General features: G+C 37.7%; 1 pseudogene; it reads left to right on the forward strand.

Moving 5' to 3' along the window:
• Positions 1-6,133: 6,133 nt before the first annotated feature.
• On the forward strand, positions 6,134-7,060 carry LOC101083603 (annotated as a pseudogene).
• The last annotated feature ends 11,189 nt before the right edge of the window (positions 7,061-18,249 follow it).

Below are 18,249 nucleotides of genomic sequence, written 5' to 3' on the forward strand. Positions count from 1 at the left end.
ACTGCCCAATCTTCACATAAAAGTCACAGAAATCGGATCTGAGGAGCAATGTCACAATATAACAGGATCAGACAGTGACTACCAATACCAAGCAAACCAAGTCACATTCATTTCCTTCTGTAACTTGATAATCAGGTTTTGATGAGGTAATTCTCTCAGCTCCACTGAAATATACCACTGGGAAGCTAAGCTATGGGAAGTTTCTCTTGAAAATTGCTGCTACTGAAATTGTTTTCAAATATTCCAGGTCTCCCAGTTCACAGCACTTGTTTCCAATTCATTTTTTAAGCCCATACTTTGGTTGAGATTTCCCCTATTAGATCAGGAGTTGACTGCTTTGAGCTATACTTTGATGGGTCATACAGTCCTTTATTCTAAAACTTTTGTACTCAAAAGCTAAATCCTAAAACTGTTTTGCTTTATGTTTTGGTGCCTGATAAAATGCAAAATATATGGAGGATGTTGGTGATGCCCTACTTAGATTCTCCAGATCCCTCTCCTAGTGAACTAGGCATTATTTAAAGGTCAACTAGATTTCTCCCAGAAACCAGTCCTTCAATAGTCCTTTCTCCTGACTTTCTAAGTTTGTCTGTTATCCCTTTATTTTCCATCCCTGTCCTCAGCAGAGAAGGCTTTAATGAATGATTATTTTAATATAATTTGAAAACCATGGGTAAAGTTACAAATAGCTGAAGGATTTATCAAAACATACTTTTCTTTCCCTCCTTCATAACCAACAGAAGTGTGATGCATGTTTCAGTAATGCACAGGCATTAAGTGTATGGACCTTGAAACAGTTTGTCTGGGATCAAATCATATCTGTTTTCTACTAGCTGAGTGACCTTAAGCAAGTCATTTAATCTCTCTGTTCTCCAAATTCCTAATACGAAGTAGAGTTAACAGGAATACTACATCATAAGATTACTATGAATTTTAATTAAGTAATATAGGGGTGCCTCTTTGGTTCAGTCCATTAAGCGTCCAACTCTTGATTTCAGCTCAAGACGTGATCTCATGGTCATGGGATTGAGCCCCATACATGAGGCTCCACTTTCAAATATCAGGCTCCACACTGAGTGTGGAGTCTTCTTGGGATTCTCTCTCTCCCTCTACCCCTCTCCGCCACTCATACTCATGCGCTCTCACTCTCTCTCTCCAAAAATAATAAATAAATACATAAATACATAAAATCAACTCCCATGAACTACAGATTACTATACTACCTTGCCAGGTTACAGATATCATGATAGAAAAAGGGGTGTTACCCTGGGTTTATGAGACAAATGGTTTGCAAACAGGTGATACCAGTACTGGAAAATGGTGGATATAAAAAAAATAGAATGTTTACCAGTGGTAATTGAGACATATGGGATATAAATATAGATAGATACCAGATAGATGGATGAAAAGAGACAGACAGAGAAATGGAGAGGTGTAGAGAGAGTGATTATAAACTTGTTTCTGCCAGTCAAATCACTGTACATGGGATTTCACCAACTTAAAGATGAATTGGATGAATTGGATGAATCCACATTTTTTTTATTTTTTTTTATTTTTTTTTCAACGTTTATTTTATTTTTGGGGGGGACAGAGAGAGACAGAGCATGAACAGGGGAGGGGCAGAGAGAGAGGGAGACACAGAATCGGAAACAGGCTCCAGGCTCTGAGCCATCAGCCCAGAGCCCGACGCGGGGCTCGAACTCACGGACCGCGAGATCGTGACCTGGCTGAAGTCGGACGCCCCCCCCCCACATTTTTGATCTGGTGACAGTTGGCTTGAAAACGTGCCAGTACTCACCTTTGCCATTCCTCATTGTATCACCAGGAAGCTATACCTCAAATGACCTGAGTGAGCCTCAGAGTTGAGCAAAAACATACTAATAGTATCAGCTAAGTATATTCCTAATCCCTGGCCCCCCAACAACCTATATTAACCATATATGTATACACATGGTTTCTGAATTTGTAAAAAATACTATTATAATTTAAAATTGGGAAACATTTCTATGCTAGGAAACTGGAAGGAAAATAATAAACTTTAAAGAGCAAGGAGGAGTTCAGAAGCCTCTCTAGCTCTGCAAAAGTAGGTGTTCTGATTTTCTCTGGACAAACATGTTTTTACACTTATGACCCTGTTTATTTCCTCCATCCAAACACGCATGCTGAAAACTACTTTAAAAAGTCCTTGGAGGCCCTGATTCAAAGTCTCTAATGAATTTAAAGTATAATTTACTTTGACAAAAAAAATCCTAAGCCAAGCACAATGGGGATAATGTCTTTAGAGAGAAAAAGAGGCAATAATAGCAATAAACACAGTCCAAGCATAAAATAATAAGATTGCACTGACAAATAAGCGATCTGTTCTTAGTCATTTGTTTACACATGACTCATACAAATGTAATGAGTAAGAAGATAGCCTTCTTGTCTAAATTACATAACAAATATTATAGAAAAATTCAGACAGATATGAAAAGTGAAAAAATTCATAGAAACTGCAACATCCAGAAAGAAACATTACTATTCTAATGTTCGTCCTTCCAAATATTGCCCATAGTAATATGCAAGTGGTGTATGTACTACTGCCAGTTTCCTATACAGGATACCTCTCAGGAACAGCCAAATGGAAGAGGTTCATGGGGGGTGGGGGATCAGGAAGGCACAGAGTTTCCATGCCCTCTCCTAACACACCACCCTCCTGGCACCTCAATGTGTTCACCAACACAGAACCTCCCCAAATAACCTTGTTCAACTTTTTAATAGTACTTAATCTCCATCCCCCTCTGCCCTCCCCAAAGAACAGTAAATGGGGCTAAAGTTTCCAGTCCTCTAGTCATGTGGTCTTTCTGATGACCAGCCACATTCTAAGGCTAACTAGGGTCCTCATCCTAAGTCACCTTACTGGCATAAATTCAAAGTAAAAGACATCCCTATCAATCAGGAAATTCCAAGAGTTTTAGGAGCTCTTTGCCAGGAAGAGGGACAAAGGCCAAATATTTCTTATATATCTATCTATAAGGCACATATATCCACAAGGTGAAATAGCCAGATGCAACACAGAGTAAAAAGATTTTAATATCTGTATCTCAGTAATTAATAGAACAAAGAAATGAGTAAGTAAAATGAAGATTCGATCAATATAATTGATTATATATATATATATATATATATATATATATATATATATATATATAAAATAGATGCATGTAGAAAAATGCACCCAAAAGCTCAGAATACATTTTTATTTTTGCTTTCATCTCTATAAACATATTTGAAAGAAACAACTGAACTATTTCCAGATACACTTTTATAGTTATTCCATCACTGGAGAAGAGAAAATGGGAAATATCTGTGGGGCATATACTATATACCAACTATTGGTCTTTAACAATTACAAGCCTACTTAATGGGCATTATGATCTCCGTTTTACAGAATAGGAAAGAGACATTCAGAGACATGAAATTTCTTGTGTCATTCAAGAGAGAGTGGGTCACTGTGTTACATTTGGTTAAATTAACTGCTGTGAAGGCACCTTCGGGTGGCAAAAGGTTAGCCATATATGTGTGTGTGTGTGTGTGTGTGTGTGTGTGTGTATGTGTGTGTGTGTGTGTGTGTATACACACACATACATAAAACAAGTTCTTCACTGCCTTCAACCGAAAATGTTCAAGTGTTTTCTCAGAAGTAACTCACAGGCCAATGTAAGACTCCTACCTCAATCTGAGCATTCCACTCTTATCTATTCTGTATTTTATTTCTGCATGGGTATTGCAAAAAAAAAAAATGAAAATTACTGCTTACTATCTTTAGCCAATAGTCTATAGATGGGCTAATTACAACTAGGTTAGTGATGTTTAGAAAATGGGACTTTTTTCAGGACTGTGTGGCCCGCATATGGTTCTGGCTAAGTTCTTCATCCATGGTCAAGTGCAGCTATTCCCACTCATGGGGAAGACAAATGTATGACTCCATAGTCTTCCTCTTCTCTGCAGCTGTAGCTCCCTTGCTCCTCCCAACCCCACCTCTAAGCTAGTCTCTCTGGACCCTCATCCCTTAACCATATGTTCAGAATTTGTTCCCAAAATTGTCAACAAAGGACATTCATTAGCCTGTTCCAAACAAGGATTCCAGAGGCAACTTGTGTTCCTCATTCTGTTGCTTCCCCAGTGCATGCTCTCAAGAGAGAGAATATAACCTGTGTCACTCTGAGTAAAGTATAAATCTGGGGTGGGAGGGGGAGCACATAATCTGCCTTCTGAGATCAGCAACCTCATTTCACCCAGAAGAGAAAAATCAACAACCTCATTTCATCCAGAACTACTCTGCTCCTCATCCTTCTTTTGATCTATTTATTGGTCCACTTTAAGAAGATAGACTACCCAAAAACTCTGATTCAGCTCTTGTCTGAATTAGTGGAAGAATAGAAACAGGTAAATACCCACTATACTAATAAGGGACAACAGAAGACTATTTCTACATGAGAAGCCCCGGAAGTTTTTGTTATTTCCATGAAATGCAGGATAGGACTTAGTGGCAGATAATGTAGAAAATGCGAATATATTATTTTTTAATCATGTGGCCTTACAATCTTTATTCACCTCTAAGAATTTCACCTCATAGAATCCCACTATGACTAGTATGATAGTCAAGTGAAGAAGTATGTTCCCTGTTTATATCTTCATTGATTTTACTTCTCTATGGTTGTGAAGCCTGAATCTGATGCAGATGTGAACACTTAGCCACTCCCTGAAGATTGCAGGTTGGTAACCAGGAGGGGAAAGGCACCCAGAGCATGGTGTAACTTCTCTTGATCCCTGATTCCAACAGTGGAGTGCAAGCCATTAGTGGATTGGAATCAATTTAATGGGTTGCAACCAGCATTTGAAATAAAAATGTTTTAAATAGAATAAAACAAAAAATATCACATTGTATCCCATATAGTAAGTAAGAAGTGTTCTGTAGAACTATTACTGAGGTTAGATACAGATGTATGCCAGAAAATGATATAAAATGTAGAATGTATTATAGTAAAAAATTCTTGAAAGCTACTGCTTTATAAATGTTTATAACAACACACAGAAAACTTCTTGAATAAATCAGTAAAGACACTCCTACATAATGTGACTCTTAAATCACATGAGTTCACAAATCAGTAGAGACTTGAAATGCTCTTGAAATGCTTAAATATAGAATCTCCTAGAAAACCCTGGAGGCTCCAGGGTGGCTCAGTCGGTTAAGCATCCGACTTTGGCTCAGGTTATGATCTCAGGGTTCCTGGGTCCCAGCCCTGTATTAGTCTCTGGGCTGACAGCTCAGAGCCTGGAGCCTGCTTCAGATTCTGCTCTCTCTCTCTCTCTCTCTCTCTCTACCTACCCCGCTTGCACTCTGTCACTCTCTCTCTCTCTCAAAAATAAACAAAAAAAGAGGGGCGCCTGGGTGGCTCAGTCGGTTAAGTGTCTGACTTCAGCTCAGGTCATGATATCATGGTTTGTGAGTTCTGGCCCCACACGGGGCTCTATGCTGACACCTCAGAGCCTGGAGTCTACTTCCGATTCTGTGTCTCCCTCTCTCTTTGCCCCTCCCCCGCTTATACTCTGTCTCTCTCACAAAATAAACTTTAAAAACAAATTTTAAATAAATAAGAGACCACTATAATTATATGAGAAAAAAAGAAACAGCAAAAAGAGTAAGAAAAACAGCAATTCTAAGAAAAGTTAAGTAGACAAAGTAAAGCAATGTATAGAATCAATGGGAAGTATGGAAAGTGAATACAGGGGGAGAAAATAGTAACTAGTCTGGAAGGGAGCAGCTGCTGGAAGCATTCCTTTTCTAACTCATTCCACAAACTTTCTGAACATCACCTGTGAGGAAGGGACTTGCCTCATGTTGGCACTGGGGAGAGTACCATGTGGGAAAATCATGGCAAGAACTTCTCTATCCAGGGCAAACGAGACTGGAAAGAATACAACACCATTCAAATGGGCCACTGGTCTGGGTCAAGGCATCAGAGGAAAAGTTCACTGTCCATCACTCTTTGTTCTCTTCACATTTCACCTGTCCATTTCAGAGCACCTCTTCCTTTCTCACCTTTTATTATCATCACTTTTTTCTCTTCAGACTCAAAATTTTTCAACAATGAAAAATAAAACCAGGTTGACTGAATGTATCCTGCTGGGTCTAACAGATGTCCCTGAACTCCAGGTGGTGGTTTTCACCTTTATGTTCCTTGCTTATTTACTCAGCATCATCAGAAATCTGACTATCCTCATCCTCACCTTGCTGGACTCCCACCTTCAGACTCCCATGTATTTCTTTCTCTGGAACTTCTCTTTATTAGAAATGTCCTTCACAAACATTTTCATTCCCAGGGTCCTGATCAGCATCACAACAGGGAATAAGAGTATCAGTTTAGCTGGCTGCTTCACTCAGTATTTCTTTGCAATATTCCTTGGGGCAACAGAGTTTTATCTTCTGGCTGCCATGTCCTATGACCGCTATGTGACCATATGCAAACCCCTGCATTACATGGCCATTATGAGCAGCAGAGTTTGTACCCAAATGGTTCTCTACTCTTGGCTGGCTGGGTTACTGGTTATTATACCACTAATCCCTCTGATGAGTCAACAGGACTTTTGTGCATCCAACAGGCTGAATCATTATTTCTGTGACTATGAGCCCCTTTGGAAACTCTCCTGTTCAGACACAAGCCTCATCAAGAAGGTTGTCTTTCTTGTGGCATCTGTGACCCTACTGGTCACTCTGACTGCTGACTCTCTCCTATATGTTCATAATCAGGATTATTCTGAAGCTCCCCTCAGGGAGCAAAGGACAAAAGCCTTTTCCACCTGTTCTTCCCATATGACCATGATCTCTCCCTCCTATGGAAGCTGCTTCTTCACATTCATTAACCCCTCAGCAAAAAAAAAAGGACACAGTTAACAAGGGAGTAGCTCTACTCATTACTACAGTCACACCTTTATTGAACCCCTTCATTTATGCCCTAAGGAACCAACAGGTAAACAAGCTTTCAAGGATATAGTCAAAAAGCTTGTGAATCTTTAAAGAATTTCAGAATTGAAGCTTTAATGGTTGAGTGCTTACTGTGTACCAAGCCCTCTGCCAACTTACTACATATCCAAGAAAGAGTTAAATTCCAGGCCAGTGAGAAGGACCTGGAAATAAATAAATTACAACCTGTTAAGTTTTCATATAAAGAAATTATTAAGGCTATTTTATAGATGAAAAAGTAGCACAATCTGAGCTACAGTCAATAAATGTTTTCAGAGGGGATACCATTTAAACTCAGTCTTAACAAGTAGGAGTAAGTCAAACAAGCAAAAATAGAGAAAGAGAAATCTGGGTAGAAGGAATATTATTTTTAGGAGCACAGAATTTCAATCCAAAAGGATTGAGTAAATGTCATTAGTTTCAATGATACCAAAAGAAGGGGGAAAAGGTTTGTGAAGATGATAGCTATAGTTCTGAATTAAGTTAAATCTCATTTTGCATAAATTAAATGCCCATAATGTCAAGGCATCTGGATTTCAAGCCAGATCTAGGAATTTAGCAGAAGTCAAGCAGATCTAGGAATTTTCAGAAGTCGAAGAGACACACATACCTTTTTTAAAAGAAGGTATTCCCCATCTTTTATCTCTTAATAATTACAAAGGATTAAATTATTTGATTTTAAGTCTTTAATCCTATTAAAATGCAATTAAGAGAGGTGGTGTACTGGTGCACTATAGTAGCGAACATCTCCAAATCTCAGTGGCTTAAATAACAAAAGTTTATAATCTTTCATCCTATATATCCTATGTGGATCAGCAGTGAACTCTGCTCTTGTGCTCTTCCCACATCTGCTTATTAGGCTGCCACCTCTAAGTGCCATGCTTTAAGGATCACAACAGGCAACACAGAGACACAGAATGTCTCAAACCTGTAATTACATGCTCCACTCAAAATCCACTGGTTAAAACAAGTTAACAACTGCAAAGCATCCAAGAAGTGTGATCTCACACACACGTGAAGGGACAAAAGACCATAAGAACTTGTGTGCAAAGGTGAGAACACTCTATAGGCTAGAATATGTGACATTCTTTCCAAATGGCAGCCAAGTTGAAACAGGATTGGCTACAGAAATTTGGCAGAGCTAACTACTGCCATGAAAGTTGGAGTGAGACAGAATGAGAAAAACAGCTTCTTGAGGTTTGATCTTTTTAAAATATAAATCTTATCATGTCATTCTCTTTCTTAAAACCCTCTGATGGCTTCTCATTACTTAAATTCCAAATTCCTTGCTATAACTTACAACGGCATTACACGAACTGGCTCTGGCCACCCTGCCCACTGACTAAGAAACCAAGCCCTGAAGAGGTTATAATTGGAATTGATGTTCCTTCCCCAAAGAGAACTTCAGGACTATATGCATCCTGTTATTACTCCTTGTCTACCTTAACCACCACCAGAATTATAAGCTATCTATCACCCTTCATTACCCCCAAGTGATCTGTCATTTTTTTAATCCCTTAGATCCTCAACTTCTCCTCTGAAAATTCTCTTCACATCAGTCCTTCTCTAACTGAAACCTCCTATCCTTTGAAAACCTTCTTATGCAGTTCCCTCAAGCAATGGCTGTTTTCACTCCACATATTTCTGATGCTGGAGATGGAGTATGTGCCTTCTTGCTCCCCATTGACTCTTACAGATTATTGCCTCCCTTCTCCTCAAAAATTGTAGCTCCCTTAAAGCACTTGCCATCAGACTATACCATTCCTTGTTCTCCCTCAAATGCCCTTGGTTCACTGAAATGTGAGCAACTGGCTTACTTCTAATCTACCACTTAAACTGCTTACCATTCTTGGTGACTTGAATAACTACATAGATGACCCAGACAAGACTCTGGCCTCTTGATTTTTGACATCATCACTTCCAGTGGCCTTGTTAACCACCCACTCCCACATTATTACCCTAGACTTTGTCATTTACAATAACTACACTACCTCTAAAACCTCAATTCCAAGCTACCTAGCATGACTGTAACTTTCTATCTTCCCAAATCACTCCCTCTTTCCTTCCTTCTTTCCAAAACTTCTTCAACCCCAAATGGCTTCCCAATGATTCTACCATCATTCATTATTTAACACTCATAACTCCTTCTCTGGCTTGGATTCTACAGTTCACAACCAATCAAATGGTCCTTTGCATGCCCCCTCAGCTCTCTTTCCTCTCTCTTCCTCCCATTTCCCTGTTATTCTTGATAGAAAAACTTCTCAGAAGGTTGGGATACTCACTATGTACTTCTTCACATTCTTTTTTAAATCCAGTCTAAACAGACTTCTGCCACACAGGAATGAACTGCTCCTGTCAAGGTCAACCACAACCTCAATGTTGCCAAACCCACTGGCTATGTCTTAGTTCTCATTGCATGTAATAACAGCAGCATTATACAGTATATCTCCCTTTCCTTCTGGAATCACTTTCTTCCCTTGGCTTCTGAGATACCACACTCTGTTTTTCTTCCTACTTTCACTGCTTACTCCTTCTCAGACTTCTTTGCAGTTTTTACAAGTTATTGGCTTTGGAGCTATAAAAGTGAGACTACAAGTTAAATTGCTGTAAGAGGGGCGCCTGGGTGGCTCAGTTGGTTAAGTGTCCGACCCTTGATTTCAGCTCAGGTCATAATCTCACAGTCATGAGATCAAGCCCTGTGTCAGGCTCCATGCTTAGCTTGGGATTCTCTCTCCCTGTGCCCCTCTCCCCCACTTGCATACTCTCAATCTCTCAAAATAAATATGTAAACTTTTTTTTTAAATGAGTTGCTGTAAGAAATTGAAAATCTCCATGGTCTAGAATCTCTTGCCATATTACTAATCCAATGGTCAGTCCTCAGCTCACATTACCTACCAGCAACATTTGATATAACCAATCACTTTCTCCTCTATAAACTTGCCTCCCAAGATACACAATTCCCTTAGTTTCCTCCCACCTCACTGATTGCGCGTCTTCGTCTCCTTTACGGTTCCATCTCTTCTCCAATCTCTTAAAGTTGAAGTGCACATCCCAAGGTTTAGCTCTTAGTCCTCTTCTCTTCTCTATCAACATTCACTCAAGAATGACAGCAGCAAAATGGTGGTATAGGAATTTCTAGGGTTCATCCTTTCCCAGAAGCATCAATTTGAACAACTCCATGTGCAAAAATACGTTCAAAGAACTAAGAATTCCAGGTAAGGATTTACAGCACCTAGATGAAGCACAGAAATAAGAAAAGACACACTGAAAGGGTAGGAAAGCAATTTCACGTACCCCCCATCATCCCTCCCCCAAGACTGGGCAACCCAGTTGATAGAGACACCCTTCCCAAGGGAAAGAGAGAGTGAAGTTAGTGCACAGCTTCACTGATGATGCACCACTGGTACTCACCAGCACCAAGCCAGCTTTCATAAATCTCCTTCTAGACCAGTTCATACAGACCCATGCACCCAGCCCACCCTAGAACCAGGCCAGCCCCATGTACCCAGCCTCCAGGCTATCTCTCACAGACCCATGCTCCGGCCAGCCCACAGACACAGGCACATCCCAGTGGTCCCAGCCCCTGGTCAGTTCTTCAAACCCAGGATTCAGTCCCACCCACACAGACCCAGACCCCAGGAACACTACTACAGACAGGTACTAAGGCTCACTCCAGGGAACCCAGCCCCACTCTCACGGACCCAAACACCAGTTCAGCCCACCTGATGAACCAGACAAGAGTCTTGCCTGCCAAAGGGACTCCAGCAGATGGCCCACCCAAATCTCTAGATGGGCTGACTGGTAAAGAATTTTCCCTGCCAAAGCCAGCCTATAAAGACTGAAGGAAGTGCCTACTTCCTCAAATGTGCAAACACCAACACAAGGCCGCAAGGATCATGAATAATCAAGAAAACATGACACCACCAAAGGAAACTAATAAAGCTTCAATAACTGACCCTGAAAAAATCCATCAACTGGAATAAGGATAAGGTGTGGGATAGAGTCGCCTCAATGGCTCAGTTGGTTAAACATCCAACTTCAGCTCAGGTCGTGATCTCACAGTTCATGGGTTCAAGCCCCATGTCAGGCTCTGTGCTAACAGCTCAGAGCCTGAAGCCTGCTTCAGATTCTGTGTCTCCCTCTCTCTATGGCTTTTCCCTGTTCACTCTCTGTCTCTCTCTCAAAGTAAATAAACATTAAAAAGCTTTTTAAAAGTTTTAAAAAGATATAGGATATATAGATACATATACATATATAACATATATAACAGAACATTAGTCATAAAAAAAAAAGATGAAATCTTGCCATTTTCAATGGTGTGGATGTCGCTAAACAGTATAATGCTATGTGAAATAAGTCAGTCAGAGGAAAACAAATATCATATGATATCACTCATATGTGGAATTTAAAAAACAAAACAAATGAACATAGTGAGGGGAAAAAAGAGAAGCAAACCAATAAACAGACTCTTAACTATGGAGAACAAACTGATCGTTACTGTAGGGGTAGTGGACATAAGGGATGGGTTAAATAAGTGATGGGTATTAAGGAAGACACTTGTGATAAGCATCAGGTGTTGTATGTAAGTGATGAATCACTAAAGCCTACTCCTGAAACTAATATTGCACTGTATGTGAACTAGCTGGAATTTAAATAAAAACTTGGAAAGAGATGGGGCACCGGGGTGGTTCAGTCAGTTAAGTGTGCCACTGTTGATTTCCGCTCAGGTCATGATCTCACGGGTTCATGAGTTCGAGCCCCACATCAGGCTCTGCACTGGCAGTGCAGAGTTTGCTTGGGACTCTCTCTCTCCCTCTCTCTCTCTCTCTCTCTCTGCCTCTCCTCTGCTGTGTGTACTTGCTCTCTTCTCTCTTTCTCAAAATAAATTTAAAAAAAAAACTTGGAAAGAGAAAAAAAGAAATGGAGATCTATGGTCTGTCTGGCAAAGATTCAGAATAATCATCTTAAAAAATTTAGTGAACTACAAGAAACCACAGATTGACAATTAAAAGAAAATAGGAAAACTATGAATGAACAAAATGAGAAGTTCAACAAAGAAATATAAACCTAGAATCAAATATTACTGAACCAAAGAATTCAATGGAGAGCCTCAAAATCAAGCTTGACAAAGCAGATGAAAGAATTGTGAATTTCAAGACAGTTCACTTGATATTATCCAGTCAGAGAAGCCAAAGGACAAAGAATGAAAAAAAGTGAAGAAATGCCTACATGAATTATAAGATACCATCAAGAGAAACAATCTACACATTATTGGAGTTCCAGAAGGAAAAGAGAGGGGAAAGGAGGTAGAAAGTTTATGTAAATAAATAATGGCTAAGAACTTTCTAAATCTGGGGAGAGAGGTGGACATCCAAGTTCATAAAGCTCATAGATTCCCCAAAATTTCAACCTAAAATGATCCTGCCAAGACACATTATAACAAAATGATAAAACCAAGAACAAAAAAAGAAGCTTAAAAGCAGAAAAAGAAAATAATCCTCAAAAATTAGGGAATCCCTGGAGCAACTGAGTGGCTCAATCAGTTAGGCATCTGACTTTAATTTCAGTTCAAGTCATGATCTCATGGTTCTTGAGATGGTTCATGAGGTCAAGCCCCATGTCAGGCTCTGCACTAATAACACAGTGCCTGCTTGGGATTCTCTTTCTCCTTCTCTGGTTCTGCCTCTCTCCTGTTCTCTCTCTCTCTCTCTCTCTCTCTCTCTCTCTCCCTTTCTCTCTCTCTCAATATAAATAAACAAACATTAAAAAAACAGGGAATCCCCATAACACTATAAGCAATTTTCCAGCAGAAATCTTACAGGCAAGGAGAGAATGAGATAATATACTCAAAGTGCTGAAAGAAAAAACTGCCAACTGAGAAAACTTTATCTGACAAGTTTGTCCAACAGGAATGAAACAGAAATAAAGACTTTCCCACCCAAGAAACAAAAGCTGAGGGAGTTCATACCACCAGATATGTCTTAAAAGAAATACTAAAGGAGTTCTACAAGCTGAAATGAAAGGATGTAACTAATAACATGAAAAGACAGGAATATGTAAAACACATAAAAGGTAAAGGTAAGTATATAGTAAAATTCAGAACACTCTAATACTATAAGACAGTGATATGGTAATCACTTAACTCTAGCATAAACATTAAATGACAAAGGTATTAAAAATAACTACAGCAGCAATGATTTCTTAATGGATACACAATATAAAAGAAGTAAATTATGACATTAAAAACATAAAATTGGAAAGGGAGTAAAAGGGTATAGTTCATGTATGTGATCAAAGATAAGCTGTTATTAGCTTAAAATAGACAGTTATGTCTATAAAATGTTTTATGTTAAACCTTATGTTAACCACAAAAATATACACCAGGTTCACCAAAATACAAACAGAAAAGAATCAAAACATACCACTATAGAAAAGAACAAGACAGGAAGAAACAAGAGAATGACAAAACAACCAGAAAACGATTAATAACATGCATTATTGGGTCCTTACCTATCAATAATGACTTTAAATATAAATGGATTAAATTCTCCAACCAAAAAGCTGAATGGGGAAGGGAAAAAAAGGCAAAGCTATATTACTGTCTACAAGGGACTCACTTAAGCTTTAAGACAATACATAGTCTCAAAGTGAAGGAATAGAAAAAAATCTTCCATGCAATGGAAACCAAAAGAAAGCAGAGGTAGATATACTTATATAAGACAAAATAGACTTTAAGTGAAAAACTGACAAGACACAAAGGTCATTATGTTATAATAAAGAGGTCAATTCATCAAGAAGATATAACAATTATAAATACATATGCACCCAACATCAGAGCACATAAATATATAAAGCAAACACTGAAGAAAGAAATAAACAGCAACACAGTAATAGTTTAAAAACTTTAATATCTCATTTTCAACAATGGATAGATCATCCAAAGAGAGATCTTTCAGAAACACCAGATTTGAACTAAATTATAAACCAAATAGACTAGACCTAACAAATATATGCAGAATATTCCATCTAATAATAGCAGAATACACATTCTTCACAAATTTATACAGAACAGTTTTAGGATAGATCATATGTTTGGCCAAAAAACAACTCTCAACAAATTCAAGAAGATGGAAATTGTATCAATTATCTTTTCCACCCACAATAGTATGAAACTAGAAATCAACAAGATAAAAGCTAGAAAATTCACTGAAACATGGAAATTAAACAATACACACCTAAACAACCAGTGGATCAAAAAAAAAGAAATTAGATAATGCTGAAATACAACATTCTAAAACTGCAGCAAAGATGCAGCAAAGCAATTCTAAGAAGAAAATTTGTAACTATAAATGCATACATTAAGAAAAAAGAAAGATCTCAAATAGAATAAAACTAACATTATACCTCAAGAAACTAGAAAAAGAACTAAGTCCATAATTAGCTGAAGGAAGGAACTATCAAATATCAGAGCAGAAATAAATGAAACAAACCAAGAAAAACAGTAGAAAAATTTAACAAAACTAAGGGCTAGTTTTTTAATAGATAAATAAAATTGACAAGGCTTTAGCTACACTAACCAAGAAAAAAGAGAGAGGGCTCAAATAAATAAAATTATAAATGAAAGAAGAAACATTACAATTGACACCACACAAATACAAAAGATTAGAATAACTACCATGACAAATTATATGCCATTAAAATGGACAACCTAGAAGAAATGGATAAATTCCTAGTAACATTCAGTCTACCAAGACCAAATCATAAAGAAACATAAAATATGAACAGACCAATAACAAGTAATCAAAAACCTCCCAACAAAAAAAGCCCAGGACCAGATGGTTTTATGGATGAATTCTACCAAACATTTAAACAATTAATGCCAATCCCTTTCAACCCTTCCAAAAAATTGAAGAGGATGGAACACTTCAAATCCATTTTATGGGGTCGGTATTACACTGATAGGACACTACAGAAAAAGAAAACTACAAGCCAATAACCCTGATGACTTTAGATGCAAAAATTTTTATCAAATGCTAGCAAACTAAATCAACAGGACACTAAAAAGAATCATATACCATGATCAAGTGGGATTTATTCCTGGGACACACAGGTGGTTCAACACAAACAAATCAATAAATATGATACAACACATCAACCAAATGAAGGATAAAAAGTAATATGACCAGCTTAATAGTTGCAGAAAAGGTAATTTACAAAATACAACACTTTCATGATAAAAATTCTCAACAAAGTGGGTAAAGAAGAAACATGCCTCAACATAGTAAAAATCATATATGACAATCCCACAGCTAACATCATATTCAACAGTGAAATGTTAAAAACTTTTGCTCTAAAATCAGGAACAAGACATGGTGCCCACTCTCACCACTTTTATTCGCCATAACACTGGAAGCCCTAGCCAGAGCAATTAACAAGAATAACAATAATAATAAGCAAGAAGAAGGAAGGAAGGAAGGAAGGAAGAAAGGAAGGAAGGAAGGAAGGAAAGAAAAAAAGGAAAGAAAAGGTGTGAAAATCAGAAAGGAAAAACTACAATGATCTGTTTGCAGATGACATGATCTTATATATAGAAAACCCTTAAGACTCCACCAAAAAACTGTTAGAACTAATCAATAAATTCAGTAAAGTTGCAGGACACAAAACCAACATACAAAAATTAGTTGCATTTCTCTACACTAACAATGAACTATCAAAAGAGAAATTAAGAGGGGCGCCTGGGTGGCTCAGTCGGTTAAGTGGCCGACTTCGGCTCAGGTCATGATCTTGCGGTCCGTGGGTTCGAGCCCCGTGTCGGGCTGTGTGCTGACAGCTCAGAACCTGGAGCCTGTTTCAGATGCTGTGTCTCCCTCTCTCTGACCCTCCCCCGTTCATGCTCTGTCTCTCTCTGTCTCAAAAATAAATAAACGTTAAAAAATGTTTTCAAAAAAAAAGAGAAATTAAGAAAATAATCCCATTTATAATGGCATAAAAGTCAATAAAATACTTAGGAACAAATTTAACCAGGATATGAAAGAACTACATGTTGAAATTATGTGACACTAATGAAAGAAATTGAAGAAGACATAAATAAATGATAAGATCCTCTGTGTTCATGGACAGAAAAAAATTAACATTGTTAAAATATTCATACTACCCATAGTAATCTACATTTTTGATGCATGACTATCAAAATTCTCCCTGGGCTCCAATATACAAATCCAGACATATCAGTCTGACTATAAACGTTATGCTGCAGTAACAACCTGGACAAAGACAAAGCTTTATTTCTTGTTCATTATGCACATCCATTGTGGAACAACTGAAGCTCTGCTGCATATTATTTTTACTCACATGCCCACACTAATGGAGAAGCTTCTGTCTGGAACACTGTGATAAAGTAATTCATATCCTTTCCACTCACATTTAATTAATTAACATTAATTAAAGCAAGCCATAAGGCCAAGCCTGATGTCAACAGGGTGGGATATTATAATACCCAGAAAGGAATAACAGATATTTTTGAATAACAATAGTATGTCTGTCCTATCACACAAACTGAATAGCTTCACTTTGGACACTCAACACATACATTGGTTGCTCTCAACTTCCTCAATCTTTCATTTAAAACATCATAATCTTTGTCAAAGTCAGAAATAACTTGGAGAAGGAGGCAGCATGTCTAGGGCTGGGCTTTCAGCCAGCAAAGAAATTGGTTACATACTGGGGAACTGAGCAAAGTAAATATACTAAGAATAATAGGAACCAGTTTTCTCACTATCATAAAAGTGAGTTACAAATACAGAAAGTTGGGGCTAGACTTAATCCAGTGGTGTTGGATTAGAATTGACATGAACTCATGGTGTTTAATATATATAAACAAAGAGAGGAAGAGTTATGAATATGTATCTGTGTGCACACGTGTACATGTGTGTGTCAATATATATATTTCCTAGCTTTGTCTATTATAAGCAATGGCACTCTGGTAGCAATGAGAACACCTCACATCTAAACCACCCAAATCTTGATTTCTAAAAACCATCCTCCACCAAAAGAAACTAGGGCTCTTAGGATGAATAACTGATTTCAGTGCTAGCAAAAAGAAAGTACAAGTAAGATAGGACATCTTATTGTATTATACAATATGAAGTCTCCCAAAGAATATTGGGAAGAACTAAAAAATTCACAGAAGTCAGTTTGTAGGGGCTCCCACTGACCAAACTTGGGGTAACTGGATCATCACAATTAATAATGACTCTAATGTGTGTACAAACCTACTGGGAACCACAAATCAAAATCCAGTAATAGATATGCAAAGAATAAAGAGAAAGAAATCCAAATATATCACTACAGAAAGCCAACAAACCATGAAAGTCAGCAAAAGAAGAATCAGAAAAAACCTACAAAAAACAACCACAAAACAAGTAACAAAATGGCAATAAATACATATCTATCAATAATTACTTTGAATTTAAAAGAACTAAATGCTCCAATCAAAAGATATAAGGTGACAGAGTGGATAAAAAAAAAAAAAAAAAAAAAAAAACAAGACCTATCTATATGCTGCCTGCAAGAGACACATTTCAGACTTAAAGATGCCTGCAGACTGAAAGTGAAAGGAAAAAGAAACATTTATCATGCAAATGGATGTCAAAAGAAGCCCAGGGGAGCAATACATATACCAGACAAAACAGACTTTAAGATAAAGACTGTAACAAGAGACAAAGAGGGACACCATATAATCATTAAGATAACAATCCAACAAGAAGATACAACAATTGTAAATATTTATGCACCCAACATGAGAGCACCCAAATACATAAAGCAGTTAGTAACAAAGATAAAGGAACTGACTGACAGTAATACAATAGTATACGGGACCTCAACACCCTATTTACATCAACTGACAGATCATCGAAACAGAAAATTAACAAGGAAATAGTGGCCTTGAATGACACACTGGACCAGATGGATTTAATCGATATAATCAAAACATTCCATCCTAAAACAGTAGCATAGACATTCTTTTCAAGTGCACATGGACATTCTCAAAAATAGATGACCTGTTAGCCCATAAAACAAGTCTCAACAAATTCAAAAAGATCTGAGTCATGCCATGAATCTTTTCTGACCACAACTCTATGAAACTAGAAATCAACCACAAGAAAAAACCTGGAAAGAACACAAATACGTGTAGATTAAATAACATGCTACTAAACAATGAATGGGTCAACCAAGAAATGAAA

This window comes from Felis catus, chromosome B4 (genome assembly GCF_018350175.1).
Source record: "Felis catus isolate Fca126 chromosome B4, F.catus_Fca126_mat1.0, whole genome shotgun sequence".
Lineage (NCBI taxonomy): Eukaryota > Metazoa > Chordata > Mammalia > Carnivora > Felidae > Felis > Felis catus.